This window comes from Balaenoptera acutorostrata, chromosome 20, assembly GCF_949987535.1.
Source record: "Balaenoptera acutorostrata chromosome 20, mBalAcu1.1, whole genome shotgun sequence".
NCBI classification, from domain to species: domain Eukaryota; kingdom Metazoa; phylum Chordata; class Mammalia; order Artiodactyla; family Balaenopteridae; genus Balaenoptera; species Balaenoptera acutorostrata.
In genome coordinates, this window is record NC_080083.1 from 18,272,043 (window position 1) to 18,293,360 (window position 21,318).

The window sequence follows — 21,318 nt, forward strand, 5'->3', positions numbered from 1 at the left end:
GATTCTATTATTGCTTTTATAATCGGGACAAAAAAATCAATAATCCGATTTTTATTTTTCAAAAATGATAAAGGAGGGGAAAAGTCTAATAAAATGAAAGTGGGTGAGAGTTGCTCACAGGCCTGGGAGCTGGAAGGAACCAGAAGAACTAATTGGGAAAGGGCACGGGCTGACCTAGACAGTCCCGGCTCCCCAAACAGTCCCCGAGGAGAAGGAGGAGCCAGGCACATGAGCAACTTTGAGGTCACGAGGCTCCAGAAAGAGCCAGACGTGCACCAGGGGCCAGCGATCCTAGGAAGTGAGGGCTCTACCCTAGATACAAAGGTCACTTGGACCCAGTCCTTGGAGAAGTGGTCAGTCTAGAAGAGCCAAAGAAAAGCATGGTGACATGAGTGAAAAACAAACCGATAGTATAATTTGCAATGTCTCTAGAAATCAGAGGAAAACATAGTGAAACAATGCCATCACTCTCCACCTAACAAAAGAATAAAGAATTTTAAAATGCTGGTGAGGGTGTATGCGGACTAGCATTCACTCACTGCTGTTGGGAATTATTACGTTACTCAGTGCTTTTGAAAAGCAACACGGCAGTAGGTACCAATCGTTGTAAGATATTCACATCCTTTCATAATTCCATCTCTAGAAGTCTACCCTAAGACAAACATAAAATGCTTTATTATCAAAGATAGTCATTGCAGTGTGATTTATAATTTTTTAAAAAGGAAATAACCTGAATACTGTCCAACAACAGTTAGAATGGTAATTTTTGATGCAACCTCTCAGTGGGGCATTACGTAGCCATTAAAAACAATGTTTATGGAGCCTTTATAACAAACACACAGGGAAATGTTTGTTACCATGTTAAATGATACAGTAGGACATAAAATTGTATATAGAACATGATTTTAACTACATAAAAGTCCACAGAAACCAGGAAGAAATGCTCTAAAACTTTATATAGTTCCCTGTGGATTGGCTGGGCTATGAATGGGTTTATCTTTTAAAAAATAATTTATTTTGAAGTAATTTCAGATTTACAGAAAAGCTGTAAGACAAATAAAAAGAACTGCCATATTCCTTTTAGTCAGGTTTCCCAAGTGTTAATGTTTTTCCACATTTGCTTTATTGCACGCATGTGTGCACACAATCTTTCTTTACACACACACACAATATCTACAATCATTAGTCTTTTTCTGAAACATTTGAGGGCAAGCTGAAGATAGGATGTCTCAGTGCCGCTAAATACTCCAGAGTATATTTCCTAGAAACAAAACACTCTGCAACATAACCTTCCCGATAGGGAAATCAACACTGGTACAGCACCATCATTCAATCTGCACCCCATTCACGTTTCATCAACTGTCCCAATGTTTCTTTTTCCTTTTTCCTTTCCGGTCCAGGATCCAATCTAGGAATACACCTTGCATTTAGTTGTCATGTTTCTCCAGTCTCCTCCAAACTGTAACATTTCCCCTCTCTTTCCCCGTCTTTCGTGTCTTTCTTTGACAGCTGTTTTTTAAAGAGTGTAGATCTTTCATTTTATAGGGTACCCCCGACCTGAGGCTGACTGTTGTTTCCTTGTGATGAGACTCAGGCCATGCATTCTTGGCAGGAATAGCACAGAAATGAGGCTTCATTCATCTAAGGAGGCCCATGATGTCAACTTACCGAGCCCTGGTGAGGTTCATTTTGATCACTTGCTCAGGTTGGTGGCTGCCAGGTTTTTCTACCAGAAAGTCACCATTTTTTCCTTTGTAATTGGTAAATATTTTCTGGAGATACATTCCAGCATTACATCCATATCCTGTTCTTCAAACATTCACCTGCCAGTCTTAGCATCATTGACAAGTCCAGCCTGAATCAACCATCACCGTGATGGTTACCTAATGTGGATTTTTCCTATTTCCATCATTAATTGACAATCTCTTGCAAGAAAGAGTTTACCCTTCTCTCCTATTAATTTGTTCATTTACTTAACTACATCACTGTGGCCTCATGGATTCCTATTTTATTCAACAAGTTTTATCCAGTACTATCATTATTAATGTTGATGCTCAAATTGCCCAGATTTGATCAATAAGACCCCCTTTCTAGCTGATCCCTATATCCTTTTTTAATGTCCTCATCATTCTTTGAGCACTTCCTTCCTTTCTGGCACAAGATGTTCCAGACTCACCTTGTCCTTTCCCTGCTCCATCTCTAGAAGCAGCCACTTCTCCAAGAAGCCCTGTTTCATATTAGTGGAGAATGGTGATTAGAAACTAAGATCTGGGAGCTTGGTGTGTTCACCATGACTATTAGAATGTTATTGCTTCTAGGCCATCTACAAACTAAGAAATGCATGTACGTTTACAGGTACAAACACCTATAACTATATATATTTATATAACTATAATCTGCACATACATACATAAAATTCATGGTTTTAATGTGTGTATAAGTATGCATATGTCAGTGAGGTCACACCTCAGGGTTCTTTCTAGACATCCCCCTTTCCATGTTTGCAAATCACGTAACTGTAAGAAACTTGGCCCCCATCAGCCTCAACTTATTAATTTATTTGCTCAAGGTAAGCAATCTCCCAACCACAGCAGCTGCCTTCTCTGCCCACTGCCCCGTGCATGCCCCGCCTCCTCAGACACCAGGCACACCAATACTTCTGCAAAATATTGCCTTTATGTACTGTCAAGCCCCACCTTTTTCCTTTTCCTTTTTTTTTTTTTTTTTTTAAAGATCTTTTTTTGATGTGGACCATTCCCAAAGTCCTTATTGGATTCGTCACAATATTGCTCCTGTTTCATGGTTTGGTTTTTTGGCTGAGGGGCATGTGGGATCCCAGCTCCCTGACCAGGGATCAAACCCGCACCCCCTGCATTGGAAGGCCAAGTGTTAACCACTGGACCACCAGGGAAATCCTCCCACCTTTTTTCTTTTTAATATTTTAATGTGAAAAGGAATTCCCTGGTGGTCCAGTGGTTAGGACTCGGTGCTTTCACTGCCAAGGGCCTCTGGGTTTGATTCCTGGTCCGGGAACTAAGATCTCGCATGCCGCACGGCCGAAAAAAAAAAAAAAGAAAAGAAAAGAAAATGTGAAAGCCATTTAAGATGTAACACCGGCTGCTCTCCGGAGGAGGCTGCATATCGTCTCCCGTGGTTCCGGCTTGCATCCCCAGCAGGTGTAGGAATGCTATCAAGTGTATGGTGTTAGAATTGTTATAACAACCCCTCCGCCATGGGCCTCCTTGTCTCCGCCCCCCGTGCTCCCTCTTCACCTACCCCCACTCTAGGCAGCAACTTCCAGGGATGTGGCCCTTCTAAGGGTCCTTCTGCCTCTCTAGAGACCAGCGAGCCCCCTTGCAGGGACCCTGAGGCCTTTCACAGCTCAGCCCCCATGGGTCCTTCTCCATCACCCATGGAGCACCTTCGATCTGGAGGGTGGGTCCCACAACCCACTCCTCCCCTTTCTCATCCTCACAGACCCAGCACTGAAGAAACTAAACCATCAAACCCAGTGAGCGTGTGGGAGCAAGCATAAAGGACACACAGGTCTGCGCTGACAAGAGGAGCTCTTTCCTTAGAAAGCTTGAATGTCAAAGGGTCGCTTATGGATGAGCAGAAAAGCTTCAGAAAGATGGTAGCAGCAAACAGCAAGAAATGGCAGGTTCTGCAGTCAGGATCTAAGGGCAGGGGTGGGCACGTTAGGACACCCTATAGAGAAGTAGCCAGAGGGGTCCCTAATTCCCCCCCTACCCACAAGCCACCCCACACAGCAAAGGTCACCCTCCGGGCAGGACCTGGCCTCCCCCAGGGCAGGACAACAGGCGTCCTCCAGTCCTCGGATACACTGGGCCCCAGTCCATTCATTGTTCCTGGCCAGAGTGAGAGCCCACATGCAGGGCAAGACCCTCCTCTGTTCAGGAAGCTCTGAAGGCAGATCCAGCCCCAGCTCCCATGCTGTCTCCCAGCCACACTCAGCCAGGAAGGGAAGCCAGGAGCAAGCGGAGACCATCACTTATCTCCCCAACTGGCCAGCTTTGTCTGGGCCTCATTTCACGCCCGTCCTGGGTCCCAACAGAACAGTCCAAGTGGAGCACAGGGTAGCAAGCTGATTAGTAGTACCAGTGAGAACAGCCGTGGCAAGAAGCTCAAACGGCTTTCAGCTGTGAAAAATAACTTCATGCGACTCCCCCAGGACCATGTGTACCAGGCTGGGAGAGGTTAAATGACTCACACGCACCCCTCAGCCTGGGCACTGACCTGCTGCCAGCTTACCAACCCCTTTACTTTTCCCCAAGTAACTTTAATTGTTAATTTTAGGTGTCGATTTGACTGGGCCACAGGGTGCCCAGATTTTGGTCGAACGTTATTCTGGATGTTCCTGTGAGGGCGTTTCTGAATGAGATTAACATTTGCATCTGGGGACTGGGCAAAGCAGATTGCCCTCCCTAATGTGGGTGGGCGTCATGCAACCACCTGAAGGCCCTAACAGAACGAAAAGCCGGCTGCTCTGTGAGTAAGGAGGAATTCCTCCGGCCTGACTGCCATCAAACTGGGACACTGGCTTTTTCTTGCTTTTGGAGTCAAACTGAAACATGAGGGTGTGGAGGAAAGGGAGCCCTCCTACTCTGCTGGTGGGAATATAAATTGGTGCAGCCACTATGGAAAACGGTATGCAGGTTCCTTGAAAACCTAAAAATAGAACTACCATATGATCCAGCAATATCACTCCTGGGCATATACCCAAAGTATAATTTGAAAAGATACACGCACCCCTATGTTCATAGCAGCACTATGCACAATAGCCAAGACATGGAAGCAACCTAAATGTCCATCGACAGATGAATGGATAAAGAAGATGTGGTGTATATATATTCAATGGAATATTACTCAGCCATTAAAAAAACACAATGAAATAAGGCCATTTGAAGCGACATGGATGGACCCAGAGATTATCATACTAAGTCAGAAAGACAAATACCACACAATATCACTTAACACGTGGAATCTAAAATATGACACAAATGAACCTATCTATAAAACAAAAACAGACTCAGATGTAGAGAACAGACTTGTGGTTGCCAAGGGAGGAGATGGGGTAGGGGAGAAAAAGGTTGGGAGTTTGGGATTAGCAGGTGCAAACTATTATATATAGGATGGATAAACAACAAGGTCCTATTGTATAGCACAGAGAACTGTATTCAATATCCAGTGATAAACCATCATGGAAAAGAATATGAAAAAACATATATATATGAGTCACTTTGATGTACAGAAGAAATTAACACAACATTGTAAATCAACTATACTCCAATAAAGATTTTTTTTAAAAAAAAATGAGACATCAGTTTGGCCTCAGGCCCGCAGGCTTTCTCAGTGAAACATCACCATTGGCTCTCCGGCCTTCAGGCTCAGAATGGAACTATATCATCAGTTCTCCTGGGTTCTCTAGCTCGCCGACTCACCTGCAGATCTTAGGACTTGTCAGCCTCCGTAATTACATAAGGCAACTCCTTGTAATAAATCACTTTACACACACACACCCTGTTGCTTCTGTTCCTCTGGAAAACCCTGACTAATACAGTGGCCCCGACACAGGCAGTGACTTGGCCCAGGCCCCTCAGCATTGCAGCGGAGGACGTAGGTGCCAAGCTTCCAAGCACAGCCCCCTCCTCCTCCTGTTTCCCGGTTCACAAGGACTGGGACCCTCCCTTATGGAAGAGCACCCCATAATGGCTTCAGCCAAGGTGGGGCCTGCCCAGAGGGACCGGGCAACCTCTCAGGATGCCAGGCAGCTGGCAGGAGGGAGCACGTGTGTGCAGAGTCACAGAGGCCTGGGCTGAAAGCCCAGCCCCTCTGCAGACTAGTTCGATGGCCTTGGCGGTTTGCTACACCTCTCCAAGCCTCAGCGAGCACCTCTGTAAAATGGGGATCATATCACCACAAAGCTGTAGGGAGGATTAAACAAGACACTGCTTGTCAAGTACCCAGCACAGGGCCTAGTCCATCAATGAAGCCCAGGGAGTATTCTTTCTCTCCCCTACTCTCTTAACTTTCCCTTAATTAATCTCACCAAGTGATTGAGAACCACTGCCCCAGGCCAATGGCCCTTAACCCTGATGTCCATTAAAATCACCTAAAAAGGCTTTGAAACATACCAGCAGTCAGGTCTGTGCTGGCCCTGTAGTTTTAACCCCCACCCCTCAGGGGGATTCTCAAGTGCAACCAGGGTGAGAACCCCCAGGTGATCCCTACTCACCGGAATCTCTCACCCTCCATGGTCTCAGAAAACTAAGCTAGAAGGACACATAAGGCGGCCTGGGGCTGAGCACATAGCCGGTCAAAGGCAGCTCCTTGTCCCTTCATTGCCTGACCTATCGGCCCCGTGGGTGCCAAGGCCAACCTCTCTGCATACCTGGAGGGGCTTAGCCTCGTAACCTGTGTGGCACTCCCGGTGGGGTCACTGAACTGCAAACTTTCTGCCTCGCACCTCCTAGACTCAGTTCCTTCATCTGCAGTGTGGGGAAGCATAAGCTCGTGGGAGTAAAACCCCAGCACAGCATCCAGCTCCGGGACCACGTCTATATCCCCGAGGATGACACTTAAGGCTTTCCGTCATCCAGCGCCGCCCGCATCTCCAGTCCCTGCCTTCTCACCTGCACACGGGCTACCCACTCTGCCTAGACCATGCTCCTCACCTTTGCTGCCTGGAAACTCCTACTTATCCTTCAAAGCCCTACGCAATCGTCATCCCCCTGCTTTGCAGCCTTCCAGGACTGTTAATCAGGGTTCTTAGGGTCCACAAAAGCCTAACTCAAGCTTCATTATGCAGAAAAGTGACGTTTTTGGCTTTCCTACCCGGTATCCAGTCATCGCTCTCCTGTTCTTAATGCTGGTTTCCTCCGACTTGTCTTCACTCTCCAGCAGCCTCGCTCCATGTGGTGACCAGATGACCACCAGCATCTCCAGGCTCCTGGCTTACCAGTGAGCAGCCCGAGCAGCATGGGAGTGTCTCTGACCCAGTAGTTCCAGGACAAGGCCTAGGGTTGCTTTCACTGGCCTGGATTGGGTCCCACGCCTATCTCTGAACAAGTCACTGTTGTCAGGAATGTTCCAAAGGGCCGGACAGCCCAGGGGCATGTGTCCATCCCTGGAGCCTGGGGATGGGGTCAGCCTGCCCCCAACCAAATGGAGTGAGAGCAGGAACTGTGATTCCCAAAGGGACTTTGGGAGCAAATACCAGATGGAGAGACGGGAACTCGGCAATAACATACTGCAGCGGCCGGCCTTCACGGAGTCAGGACCCCCTCCTCTCCGCTCCAGAAGGCTCCGAGTGCCCCCTTATCAGAGCATGACAGTTACCACACGGACTTGGCTTTGCACGCGTCTGCCCTCGGCGGCGGAGCCTGAGCTCTATAAGGGGTAGAGACAGCAGACTGGCCGCATTTAAAGCAATCAGCGAGATGGCAAATCTCTGACAGCTGGGCAGGTTTCTCCCTGACTGGGGAAATAAGCTCTCCTGGGGCCAGGCGGTCTTTGTATAGAGAACACCTGTGAAAGGTGAAAACTCTGGATGGTAGGAAGGAAGTCAGGGAGAAGAGAGAGCAAAATGGCTCCTTGTGATAAAGTCAGGAGTTTGGCAGCCCAGCAAGGAGCTGGCAGAAAAGCCTGAGATGGAGGGGAGGAGAGAAAGCTGGGAAACACCTTGGGAGGCAGATTCGAGGCCAAGAGGCAGCCAATGTCTCGCAGAGGCTGGAAGAAGAGAGAGCGTTAGAATTAAGGCTGGGCTGGGCGGGCTATAACCCTTCAGACTCCTTCAAGTTTTCGGTAATCATCTGCTAATACCCCACAGCCTGTGTTGGCGGCTGATCTGGAGAATCAAGAGGAAAATACTAGGTTCTTCTGTAAACTCCACATAGGGCTGAGAAAAAAAACCACGACCTGGAAGAAAGATGTAGCAAGAGCAAGAATTCAGTGGAAATGTACTAAATGCCACTGAACTGTACACTTTAAAATGGTTCGAACGGTAAATTTTCTGTGTATCTTATCACAATCTTTTTTTTTTTAATTCATTTATTTTGGGCTGCGTTGGGTCTTCTTTGCTGCACGCGGGCTTTCTCTAGTTGCAGCGAGTGGGGGCCACTCTTCGTTGTGGTGCAAGGGCTTCTCATTGCTCCTCTTGTTGCGGAGCACGGGCTCTAGATGCACAGGCTCAGTAGTTGTGGCACACGGGCTTAGTTGCTCCACGGCATGTGGAATCTTCCCGGACCAGGGATCAAACCCGTGTCTCCTGCATTGACAGGGGAATTCTTAACCACTGAGCCACCAGGGAAGTCCCCACAGTCTTTTTAAAAAGTGGAAATTATCTACATGGTGGGGGGGAGGGGGGCAGAGGAGAATTCGGTGGATGTAGGAAATCAAAGCAGGAGGTCCCAAAGAGAAACCCAGGCATGGGATGGGGGCTTCAATAGACCCACCATGCACACATTTGACTGGGAACCAGTTTTTCTTAACTGTTAAGGAGAAGGGTGATGTCGCATGGCTCAAACACAGACATTATCAATAACTAATAAATAAATCATTGTCATTGTTATGATTATTCCATGGCTCCATTCCACTAGCTTGGAGCTGACAGTAAACCTAATATGATCTCATTGCTTCTTAAGATGCCCATCTTTTCACAATTTCACAACTCTGAAATTGGGGTGCACGTTTCGATTAACAGTATAACATAGCTGGCAGCATTCTTTTGCTGTCGGTACATAAAATAACAATGCTTCTTACAATCATCATCAGATCTTGGGTTCTATGGAATACTGTCAATAGGAGAACAAGAGCCACATGGTCTGTTTCTCTGTGGTCCGTCTCAAGGAAGTGAACTTGGACAGATCCACATCCTCACAGAGCACACGGACTTTCTGACTGCAATACTGGGGGGGCATTAACTCCACCAGCCTGCTGCCCCGACCACTTCTATTTTATCGTCTGACCCCAGCCTGCCAAGGGCCTGGACAGCTGGGAAAGACGTGTCTCAGAAAAGGAAATTAGTTTCTCAGATGTGCGATGTTTGCAAAGGAAGTGAAATGTGGTGTTTATTCCATGAGCCCTGCATCCTGCACTTAGGAGCTGCCTGTGACCCTCGGGGGGCCACACAGACTCAAGGCCCATGGCCCTCCAGGGCTGGGACACAACATCTTTGTGGGGGTGTGGGGGGCAGTTAGCAATCACCTTGGAAATGCTCTGCCCTCCCGGTAAGGAAGTGCTGCTGTTTTCCTTAAGATCAGCAAACCCAGGCCTCCTCCCCAGCCACCCTGAGGCTCTTTCCCTGTCAACCCTCTGCCTGCCTGTGAACCCTCGGGCCCAGCTTCTCTTATTCTGGCCGCACACCTGAAACCCCACTAGGAGGAGAACGATGGGGGTCTCACCAAAGCCCGGGAGGCTGAGACTGAGCACAGCCATTGGAGGAAGGCAACACGGTGTGGCTGTAAGGATCAGGAACAGAGTAGCCAGATAAAATACGTTGGTGGCGCAGTGGTTAAGAATCCGCCTGCCAATGCAGGGGACATGGGTTTGAGCCCTGATGTGGGAAGATCCCACATGATGCGGATCCTGCAATTTTATTTGCTAAATCTGGCAACTCTAATCAGGGTGCGACACAAAAGCCATGAATCTCTGGTCGCCCCTGGGCACTGGACACAGCCTCTTCCCACTGAGGCCAGCATGGAGGATCCAGGTGAAGAAGGCAGCCTTTCCCCGACTGCTTCACACGTCTGTCCCACTCGCCTTTCTGCTCTGAGCCTCAAAGGCTGCCTCTTTCAAACCAGAGGATTCAGCTGTGAGCCTGGCAGGGCCCACTTCAAGGGCATGTAGGGTCGGCAGAATAATGGCCCCAAAAGTTAACCAGGTCCTAATCCCCAGAACCTGTGAATGTTACCTTCTGTGGCATAAGGGACTTTGCAGATGTGATTAAGCATTTCGAGATTATCCTGGATTATCCAGCATGGACCCTAAATGCAATCTTCATACAAGAGGGTGGCGAAGATTTGACAACAGAGGAAGTAGAAGATGTGACAACAGAAGCAAGAGGTTGAAGTGATGTCAGGAAGGGGGTCCCAAGCCAAGGCACGCAGGCAGCCTTCACAAGTTGCAGGAGGCAAGGAAATCCAGCCTCCCCTAGAGCCTCAGGAGGAAGGGTGGTCCTGCCAACAACTTGATTTCAGCCAGTGAGACCCATTTCAGATTTCTGGCCTCCAGAACTGGGAGAAAATTAATTTGTTTTTTGGTTTTTTTTTTTTTGGCCTCTCCTCACAGCATATGGGATCTTAGTTCCCCAGCATGGATCGAACCCGCACCCCATGCATTGGAAGCACGGAGTCTTAACCACTGGACCGCCAGGGAAGTCCCCTACTGTATTGTTTTAAGCCACTTAGTTTGTGGTCATTTGTTACCAGTCCCACAGGGCTCATGCTCAGAAGGGCCCCACACTTGGTTTAATGCTCTGCTGGGGGGCTTCCCTGGTGGCACAGTGGTTAAGAATCCACCTGCCAATGCAGGGGACACGAGTTCAAGCCCTGGCCCGGGAAGATCCCACATGCTGCAGAGCAACTAAGCCCGTGTGCCACAACTACTGAGCCTGCACTCTAGAGCCCATGAGCCACAACTACTGAGCCCCCGTGCCATAACTACTGAGCCCACACACCTAGAGCCCGTGCTCTGCAACAAGAGAAGCCACCGCAGTGAGAAGCCCGCGCACCGCAACAGGGAGTAGCCCCCTCTCTCCTCAACTAGAGGGAGACTGCGTGCAGCAACGAAGACCCAACCCCAAAATAAACAAAATAGATACAACATTAAAGAAATAAAAAATGTTTTTTTAAAAAAATGCTCTGCTGGTACAGTCTTGAAATTCTAATTTTTGAACAAGGGACCCCACATTTTCATTTTGCACCAGGCCTCGCAGTAGCTGGTCCTGGGGCCTGGTACACCTGCGGCTTCCACCCCTACCCCCTACTAAATCCAACACATCACGTGGAGCATCAGTGTGACTCCAAAATGGGGGAGAATAGGCTTATTTTCATACGAAAGCAATCATACACATTATAGGAGAGCACACAAAATTCACATTAATTTAAAAGGTAAAACAAGAGACTTCCCATATCTTTTAACATCAGAGGGGTTACTCATGGCCAAATGCCCAGGCCCCCAAGGGCTACGCATCTCCTCTGCCGTCAGGGATGGCTACCCTGGGGCAGCAGTATTTCTCTATCTAGTGACTCCGCAATGCCACCACCTCCAGGAAGGATTGATCACAGAGGGTTGGAGGTCCCTTTTTCAGCCTCCCCTCTCATAAACTCCCTGGGCTCTCCAGCCTCCCTCACCGCTCCTGTCCCTAATGTGCACAATTCTGTGGGCATATGTGTGGCACAGACCCTGTCTGGGACTTATTGGTCAGCAGTTCCAGCCGGGGCTCCAGGGTCAAGGTCATAGCTTGTTCAGCTGGTTTTGGAATGGGACTGCATGGGCTTTGGAGTCAGCCAGTTGAGGATGATTCTGTCAATCATTCAACTCCCACCAAAGCACCCGCTATGTGTCAAGTACCGTTCTAGAGACTGGAGATACAATGGCATGTTGGATTGTGTTTTCAACTTGGCATCATTGCCTCCCACTTCTGTAGTCTGCTCTACGAAGGGAAAGCCAAGAACCACATTTCCCAGAATCTCCTCCCGTGTACGTTTCTGGATTCGAGGCTGTCATGGAGACAGATTCAAAGTGATGGATGTGAAGTCTGCAGCAACTTCCAGGTAAGTGCCTGCAAATTACTACTTGCAGGCAAGTGAGCTAGCAAGCAGAGGCTTCCTGGAAGTTTTTTAAGATTCGCAGCAGCTTCTGGGCAGACTCTTGAAAATGACTTTCGTTATTGCAACAGACTGAAATCACTGACAACCAGTTCCAGTATTTCTCAAAATTCACAGTGGCCTCCCGGTGAGCTCTTGAGAACCGCCCACTTTCCCCCTCCCCACCCAAGGCTCCCCCCATCTTAATTCCCACCCGCCTCCCAACAATTGTGTTCCACAGATTGAATTCTCCAATTCCACAGATTGAAACCCTTCACACGTGGAATCCAGAGAGTAGCGTCTGTTTTCCCGACCAAACCATGGCTGAAACCAACAGCCCACAAATCTAAGAACCTGTCCGCAGGAGAGCTTGTGCTTCTAGTGGGCTGAGGCAGGTCACAAACAATGAAGGGCATACATAAGGGCTACTCTGGTTAGGGTGGTCAGAGGGGCCCTCTCGGAGGAGGTGACTTTTGAGCTGAGACCAAAATGAGCCAAAGGAAGCTGTTGTGGGAAAGTGCAGGAGAACTTTCCAGAGAGGGAACAGCAAGTCGAAAGGCGCTGATGAGGGAATGAAGGTAGCATATCCAAGAAATAGCAAGAGTCCTTCACTACTAACCACTAAAGCCTAATCTCCTCTAATTGTTCGAGAACCTAATAGTGTCTGCAGTGATCTTATTCAGCACTTTGTCGACTGGACTATTGTCCATCTACCCCAATTACAATGTAAGTCCATGCAAACGGGGCCTGTCTTGTTCAACACTCTGTCCCCAGCACCTGGCACAATACCTGAACACTGGACGTTTTATATGTGGTGAATGAACCAACAGATGAGTGAAGTGTGATAAAAGCCATAATACAGATATGTTCAAGGTATAATGGAAACTCCAAGGAGGGAACATGAACGCTGCAGTGCCTGGGAGGTAGACTGGGAAGATGTTTCTTACTGACAGTATTTGTGTGTCCCTCGGATAAAAGAGGAATAGAACCAGCATCAAAGTGCCTTTGGCTTTGCACTTCCGGCTCTGTTTATCCCGCTACCATGTTGGGTTTGGTTTAGTCTGATGCAAACATTCTTCTGGGCGTTAGGCGGGAAAAGAGTTTCAAGGCGTAATTACTGCTTGCCCTCACAAAACATAGTTCGCCAATGAACAGAAACCAACTAAGCTTCAAAATCAGAAATGCCTCCGGGTGTGTGGGGAGAAGAGGTTTGGTGGGGAAGACATTTGTATTGCGTTGACACAGATCTGCATGGTTGACATTTGACAACCATCGACATTTGTTAAAGCCTGAAACATTCGTCCACTTAGGTTGCCATGGTGACACCCACTATCCAGGATGGGACCAAAAAATGCAGCAACTGAAATCGACCGCAGTCAGATTACTAAGGTCTCATCCTCCCTCGTGGTCCTTCCCTTCCCCTTTCTGCTCTTCCAACCGTGGTTTCCCATGATAGTTGAGGCACAGAGCAAGTGGTTGATAAAGTGACCTCTTTAAAACACAAATCTGGGGCTTCCCTGGTGGCGCAGTGGTTGAGAATCTGCCTGCTAATGCAGGGGACACGGGTTCGAGCCCTGGTCTGGGAAGATCCCACATGCCGCGGAGCAACTAGGCCCGTGAGCCACAACTACTGAGCCTGCGCATCTGGAGCCCGTGCTCCGCAACAAGAGAGGCTGCGATAGTGAGAGGCCCGCGCACCGCGATGAAGAGTGGCCCCCTCTTGTCACAACTAGAGAAAGCCCTCGCACAGAAACGAAGACCCAACACAGCCAAAAATAAATAAATAAATAGAATACCATGGCCAAAAATTAGTAAAAATTAAAAAAAAATACCAAAAAAACACAAATCTGATCATGTCAGTCCCCTGCTCTAAACAAGTCAGGGCTCCTCTGCTTTCCAATTAAAATAAAATCCAAACTCCTTTTTGTGGTCTCTTAGATCCTGCATGAGTTTCCCTGCTGACTGCGAGAGTTCACTGCCCCAAGGGTGAAGTCACCCTGGATATTCCCTCCCAGGACTCGATGTTTTCCTTTCCAGCCCGGCCTGCAGTGTATAATTATACATTCATTTCTTCACCATCTGCCTCTCCCACTTAATTATAAACTCTTTAACAGCAAAGTCTTTCTATTTGTTAACTCTTGTGATCCATTGCCTAGCACAGTGCCTGGCATGTAGTAGATACTCAATAAATATTTGCTATTAAGCTAATTGGCATGCATCTCCAATCAAAGGGAAGGAAGGAAACTGAGCAGCACCACCCGGTAATCCAAGGGTGGAGGGAGGGAACACTTGAAGTGGGGGAACCAAGGACCTTCAGGGAGTCCCAGCTCAGGCCAGCTCAGCCCATGCTGAGGACATAAAGGAGGATTCCTGGCACATGGTCTCCATCCCTGGAGAGGCTGCTGTCACACCTTGGGACACACCTCCCCGAGTTGGTCCTTCTTCTGATGGTCTCTAGAGTTGGGGGACAGCTACCTATAGTCAGAAGCAAGGCAGAAAACTCACTCTCAGGTTATATTCCCTGACGCTTGGGGAGTGCAGTCATTCCCCAGAGCTTTTTCATCTTAATTATAATAATAACTAGCATTTATCAGCACATGCAACATGCCAGAAATTCTGCTGAGAGCACTTTACAAGAATATCTCATTTAATCCTCACAACAGTCCTATAACATTGAGGTTACTATTATCCCCATTTTTTCAGATGAGGATGCTAAGTCTCAGAAAAGTTAAGAAAATTGCTCATGACGTCCCTGGTGGCGCAGTGGTTAAGAATCCGCCTGCCAATGCAGGGGACACAGGTTCGAACCCTGGTCCAGGAAGATTCCACATGCCGTGGAGCAACTAAGCCCATGCGCCACAACTACTGAGCCTGCGCTCTAGAGCCCGTGAGTCACAACTACTGAGCCCGTGTGCCACAACTACTGAGCCCACGTGCCTAGAGCCCGTGCTCTTCAACAAGAGAAGCCACCACAATGAAAAGCCCGTGTACCACAACGAAGAATAGCCCCCACTCACCGCAACTAGAGAAAGCCTGCACACAGCAACAAAGACCCAACTCAGCCAAAATTAAATTTAATAAATTTAAAAAAAAAAAAGAAAATTGCCCTAAGTCAAAGAGCTACTAAAGTTGAAAACTTTGAGCTCTTAACCATTAAGTGAGACCACCTCTCCTTAAATATAACCTATTTCCCCTTCCAACCAGCCTCCTGCCTCCCTGTCAGGCAGAGAAAAGCCTGAAGTCCCATCAACTAGGCACAAGGGTTAGTTGTGGCGGGGGGTGGGGGAAGGCACAATTGAAGAGCCTGGGGGTTTGACCTTACTGAGAGGAGGTTTGTAATTCTGTGGGAGAGTCTGGGAATGAATCAGGATGATTAAAAGGATCCTAAGCAAACTGGAGAACAATAAAAAAAAAATGGCTGAAAGTATTAGGTATTAACGGTAGCTGCCATAACAGACCCATCTTAAAATCTCAGTGGCTTAAGACAGAAAAATCTATATCTCATCCACGTCACAGGCTGATGCTGGTTGGCAGCTCTCCTCCAGGTGGTGACTCAGGAACACAGCCTCCTTCCCTCTTGCAACTCTACCATTTCAGTGCCCTTCACTCAGGCTGCCTGGAGTGTGAAGAAGGTCTTGGACTGCCTGGGGCTGAAAGGGCTGTATCACTTTCCCTTGCATTTCCATTGGCCAGAACATAGTCACATGGTCCCAGCTGAATGCAAAGGAGGCTGGGAAATGTAATCTCCTGTGTTCTCGGGAATAGAAAACAGGGGTGAACACATAACACTGTTTCTACTATACTGTATAAGAAATAAGATGTAATCATTGCACCTCTTGTGACTCAGCCATGGACAATATTTACATAGTCACAGTAAGGCAAACACCAGATATTGGTTCAACCAAAAATCACAGTATAACTATGTTAGGAGAATAAAGAGAGCAGAAGTGGTTTCAGGAGGAGTTGCCAGGTTGGGGAAAGAGAGCAAAATCTTTTTTAGTAGGAGGTCAGTAGATAATATAGAAAAAAATGTAACTGAGTATATATTTCATAATATATCTAAGTCAAACCATTATGGTGTACACCTTAAACTTACACAGTGATGTATGTCATTATATCACAGTAAAACTGGGGGGGGGGGAAGAAATAGCATTATAAACAGATTATTTAGAAATATGGTAGAAAATGCCAAAAGGAAGACTTAAAGAGTTTACGAAGGTTGACTCTAGAGAGTTGGATTCAGGCGCAGGGTGTGATCCTGCCTGCTTTAATTTTTTAACTAGCTACCCATGTTACCTTGATAAAAATAGAAAATTAATTTTTAGGGACTTCCCTGGTGGTCCAGTGGTTAAGACTCCACACTTCCACTGTGAGGGGCACAGGTTTGATGACTGGTTGGGGATCCCACATGCTGTGCTAAGATCCTGCATGCCGCGCAACGTGGCCAAAAAATAATAATAATAATTTTGAAAAAGGAAAAAACAAAGAAAGGTAATGTTATTGCTTCCCTAGTGAGCAGAGGGCAAGGACAAACACCAGGTATGACACGGTGGAGGCACAAAGCAGAAACCCAGAGGCACGGGCCTGGCAAAAGGCACACTGCGTCCGATTCTTGCCACACCTTGCAGAGGCATCCTTGGGCCAGGTACAGCCGGAACACCTTAGGTTGTCCTCCAGGGGAGGGACCCTGGATTGGTTAAGTGGGCTGGGTTAGGCTATGGAAACACCTCCAAAATCTCAGTGGCTTCACACAACACCAGTTTCTTTCTCACTCACGTTCCTGTCCCATGAGGACTGGGGAGTGGCAGGGCTCTGCCCCATTCAGGCCCTGGGGACCAGGCGGAAGGAGGCTGCTCTCTGCTGGAGCTGCTCCACAGGTAACATGGTCTCCTCAGTTGCCATGCACCTGCTCTTGGATGCCTCAGCCCAGAAGGGACACGTGTCCTTTCCTCTCACAGCCTGTTGGCCAGAACCACGTGGCCCTGAGCAATTGATGTATAGTCTTCTGAGTGCCCAGAGGGGAGGAAAACTGGACATTGGTGCAAGCTGAGTGTCTACACAGATCCTGATTTCCTGCCACCGGGGAAATTTTAGAGGAGTTGGGAGGAGGCGGGGACCTCCTGACTGAGTTGGAAGGCTCAAGTCTTTGCAATCAGGGTTACCGCCTTCTACCAGGGTCAAGCCGTGGACACACTGATTGGTCCCTCTACAATACCTGAGTCTGTAATCTGCCATCTGAACCCACTATTACATGAAATGGGTTATTATTCTGAAGCATTAAGGAAATGGAGGAGAAAGGACGCAGGGCTCAAACCTCCAGTTCATTCCCCCGCCTCTCAGTAGGACCTCATCAAGCCAGCCATAAAGAGCACAAAGCAATGGACAAATGAAAATGAGACACAATTTTAAACCACAAGCAGAGCTCTTTCTCAAGACCCACCAGGTCAAGTCCAACTTCCCTTTCATTTCTTTCAGAGATGACACGAGACCCATGTGACCCAATCACCTCATCAGCAAGCACCCTCATCTCGCCTTTGCACTGATCCCCAAGTCAACATTGGCCTGGATAAACAGAGTCTCCACTGTCCTGTTTGGGAGTTTTATTCTAGATACTTCTCCATGTTTGGAATGTGCAAAGGCTGTTGTTACCACATTGGCCCAAGGCTTCTAAGACAAGGAAGCATTCAATCCTGGTCTGTTTCCATCAATGTAAAGATTATCCCTAGAGCCATGTAAGTGTCTTAGAGAAGTGGTAGCAATAACAATGATAAAAATAACAATAGCTGACTTTTATTGAGTGTGCTCAGCACAGCGTGTTATACTTGTCTTAACGCCTTTGGTCCTCCTAACAGCCCAGAAAGGCAAGAATTTTTATCACCCCCATTTTACCAAGATGAAAGAGATTCAGGAAATTCCCTAGGTACACACAACTAGTAAGTGGAGGAGCTGGGATCTGAACCCTTATAGTCTGGTGCCAGAGCCCAGGGTTTGGAGTTTTACAAAATTTCAGTTTAAATTCTGGCTCTGCCACTTCACACATGTGACATTAAGAAAATCATTTCTTATCTTTGAACCTCAGTGTCTCCATAAAAAAAAAAAGCCTGAGTTTCTACAAAAATGGGGGTGTTATATCTACTTCTCTAGAGGTTGTTGAAGATTAAATAAAATACCCTGTAAATTTCTCAGCACAGGCCTGGCACGTGAAGGAAAGCAGGGCAAGCCCTTTTGGAGATGTGTTCTAGCCAAAGCTGCCCTAGACAAGAAGGCTTGATCTCCTTTTGGAGAGGCCCCACCGCTACCCCCAACTATGTTTTTCATCCATAAATTAGAGATCAGTAGCCTTGTGATTCCACACAACGAGGCACAGAATAGGTGCTGGAATGCTTTCACCCTCCCTCTCCCCTCTGACCATTGAGCATTTGGGTCATTGCCAGTTTCTCACTGTTATAAACACTCAGCCTCACACGTTTTTGCCCGGGCCTGTGCCTGGCTCCGCCTCTGGCATTTCTCCCCACTTTCTGAGTCAGACCTTTGGAGGTGCCTAGGTGGGACTGACCAAGTAGCGTCTCTTGGCACAGTCCTCGCCCTGGGACTGGGAAGAGCAGAGAAGACACAGCTGTTGGCACCCAGCACCAACTGGGGCCCAGTCTGCAGACCATCACCCTGCCTGGGAACCTGCCTGATAAAAATGAGTCCAAGCAGAATTCATTTCTGTTTACCCATATCCACTTTAATATCAGTCATCACTCAGGTTCACATCCCACGGCCATCATCCATCTCGGTGGACACCAGTCACCACTCACCCAGAACCACAGGCCAGAGAAAAAGCTCACCACCTCTGGATGCCCAAGTACGTCCGTCACATCAATTTTACGGCTTCTAACTTATTTAAATACTTATGCAGGGGCTTCCCTGGTGGCGCAGTGGTTAAGAATCCTCCTGCCAATGCAGGGGACATGGGTTCGAGCCCTGGTCCGGGAAGATCCCACATGCTGCAGAGCAACTAAGCCCGTGTGCCACAACTACCAAGCCTGCACTCTAGAACCCGCGAGCCACAACTACTGAGCCCGAACACCACAACTACTGAAGCCCGCATGCCTAGAGCCCGTGCTCTGCAACAAAAGAAGCCACCGCAATGAGAGGCCCATGCACCGCAATGAAGAGTAGCCCCCGCTCGCCGCAACTAGAGAAAGCCCGCGCACAGCAACGAAGACCCAACGCAGCCAAAAATAAATAAATAAATAAATACTTACGAAGAACCAGAGACCCCTAGGGCCAAGGATTCAAACTAAATTTTGAACCCCAAACGAGAAAGAACCAAGTTGATCCTCTGAACCCTGAAATGAAAATCCAAATACAATTTTTTTTTTTTCCTGAACCATGAATCGAAGCCAAATTTTCCCAGGAAACATCCAATGAACTACTTTGACCTAAATTGTGGGCTGAGCCTCAGTTTCTCTATCTGTAGAATAAGGTTAAAAAGTACTCAGTCCATTCAGGCTGCTATAACAAAAATACCATAGATTGTATGACTTAAACAACAGAAATGTATTTCTCATAGCTCTGGAGGCTGCGAAGTCCAAGATCAAGGCATTGGCAGATTCAGTGTCAAATCCTACATGCTATTTAACGCCCAATTCAAATGCTACTTCCTCCACTAAATCTTCCGTATTAATTAGGGTAATTCTAACTCTTAATAATCCCAAACTGTCAGTGCCTTACCGTAACGGAAGTTTACTTTCCCCTCAAGTAACAGACCGAGGTATTCTTCATTGGCAGGTGCCTTTACTCCTTGGGATGATTTCAGGAACCCAGGCTCCTGCTGTCTGGTAGTTCTCCCTCAGCATCCTCTTCTTCCAGCCAAGAAAGGAGCAAGTAGACAAGCCACACTCATCCTTAAAAGCTCCAGACTGGAAGTGCTTCACGTTTTATCGGCAAGAGCAATGGCGTGGCCACTTGGGATGCAAGGAGGAAATGTCATCCCCGGGCTTCACCCTGTGGGATGGGGAGCACACATTTCTCACGGACAGTCAGCCACGTCTGCCATTCGTAACCTGAACCACCACCCTGCCCAACCCCACCCTCCATCCTAGTCATTTCTCCCTTCCCTGGTCCCTATTGTGTTTCATTTGCTCTTAGCCACTTGCACACACCAAAACCAACATTGTATGATGGCTGGTCCTGTATGTGCATGTCTCCTTGCCCCGAGGACAGGACCATGTCTTTCATCGGTGCATCCTCACAGCACTCATGACAGTGCCTGACACACATCAGGTATGTGATCGGCACTTGTTATGTTAAATTACTCTGTTTTTTTCTACATTCCTGGGTTATTTCTGTCCAAATGACCAGTACTAACTATTAGTATCTCATCTCCTCCTGCCTTGGACAGGGCTGGAAGCACCACTTCGCTTGGCTCTACAGCTATAACAGGAAGTTGGATGGAACTTTCCTGTAGTCTCAATTTTTCAGTTAAAGACTAAAAGCAGAAAGTGACAGATAACATATATCCTCACATTTTAAGGAACACATTTTATGTCCAAAGAAGACATACAGATGGCCAACAGGCACATGGAAAGATGCTCAACATCATTAATCATCAGAGAAATGCAAATTAAAACCACAATGAGGTATCACCTCACACCAGTCAGAATGTCTAGCATCAAAAAGACCACAAATAGGGCTTCCCTGGTGGCGCAGTGGTTGAGAGTCTGCCTGCCGATGCAGGGGACACGGGTTCGAGCCCTGGTCTGGGAGGATCCCACATGCCGCGGAGCAACTGGGCCCGTGAGCCACAATTACTGAGCCTGCGCGTCTGGAGCCTGTGCTCCGCAACAAGAGAGGCCGCGATAGTGAGAGGCCCGCGCACCGCGATGAAGAGTGGCCCCCGCTTGCCACAACTAGAGAAAGTACTCGCACAGAAACGAAGACTCAACACAGTCATAAATAAATAAATAAATAAATAAAAGAACGTGAATTTCTAAAAAAGACCACAAATAACAAATGTTGGCGGGGATATGCAGAAAAGGGAACCCTCACATACTGTTGATGGGAATGTAAATTGGTGCAGCCATTGTGAAAAACAGTATGGAGGTTTCTCAAAAAACTAAAAATAGAGTTACCATATGATCCAGCAATTCCACTCCTAGGTACATACCTGAAAAAAACAAAAACACTAATTCAAAAAGATACATGCACCCAATGTTCTGTTTTTGTTTTTGTTTTTGTTTTGGCCGCACCATGCAGCATGTGGGATTTTAGCTCCCTGATCAGAGGTTGAACTGTGCCCCATGCAGTGGAAGCACGGAGCCCTAACCACTGGACCACCAGGGAATTCATACCCAATGATCATAGCGGCATTAGCTACAATTGCCAAGCTATGGAAGCAACCTAAGTGTCCATCAACAGACAAAGGGATAAAGAAAATGTGGTATATATTCACAATGGAATACTATTCAGCTCTAAAAAGAATGAACATGGATGGACTTGG

The 21,318-nt window shown here is 47.5% G+C and overlaps 1 long non-coding RNA gene across 1 annotated transcript in view; it reads right to left on the reverse strand.

Moving 5' to 3' along the window:
• The window catches only part of LOC130705868 (uncharacterized), a 65,931-nt gene that overhangs the window by 35,679 nt on the left and 8,934 nt on the right, over nucleotides 1-21,318 (reverse strand). Inside the window, exon 2 of the long non-coding RNA XR_009006263.1 lies at nucleotides 19,551-19,823. This is a non-coding gene — a long non-coding RNA (uncharacterized LOC130705868). The remainder of the gene's footprint in view (nucleotides 1-19,550; nucleotides 19,824-21,318) is intronic.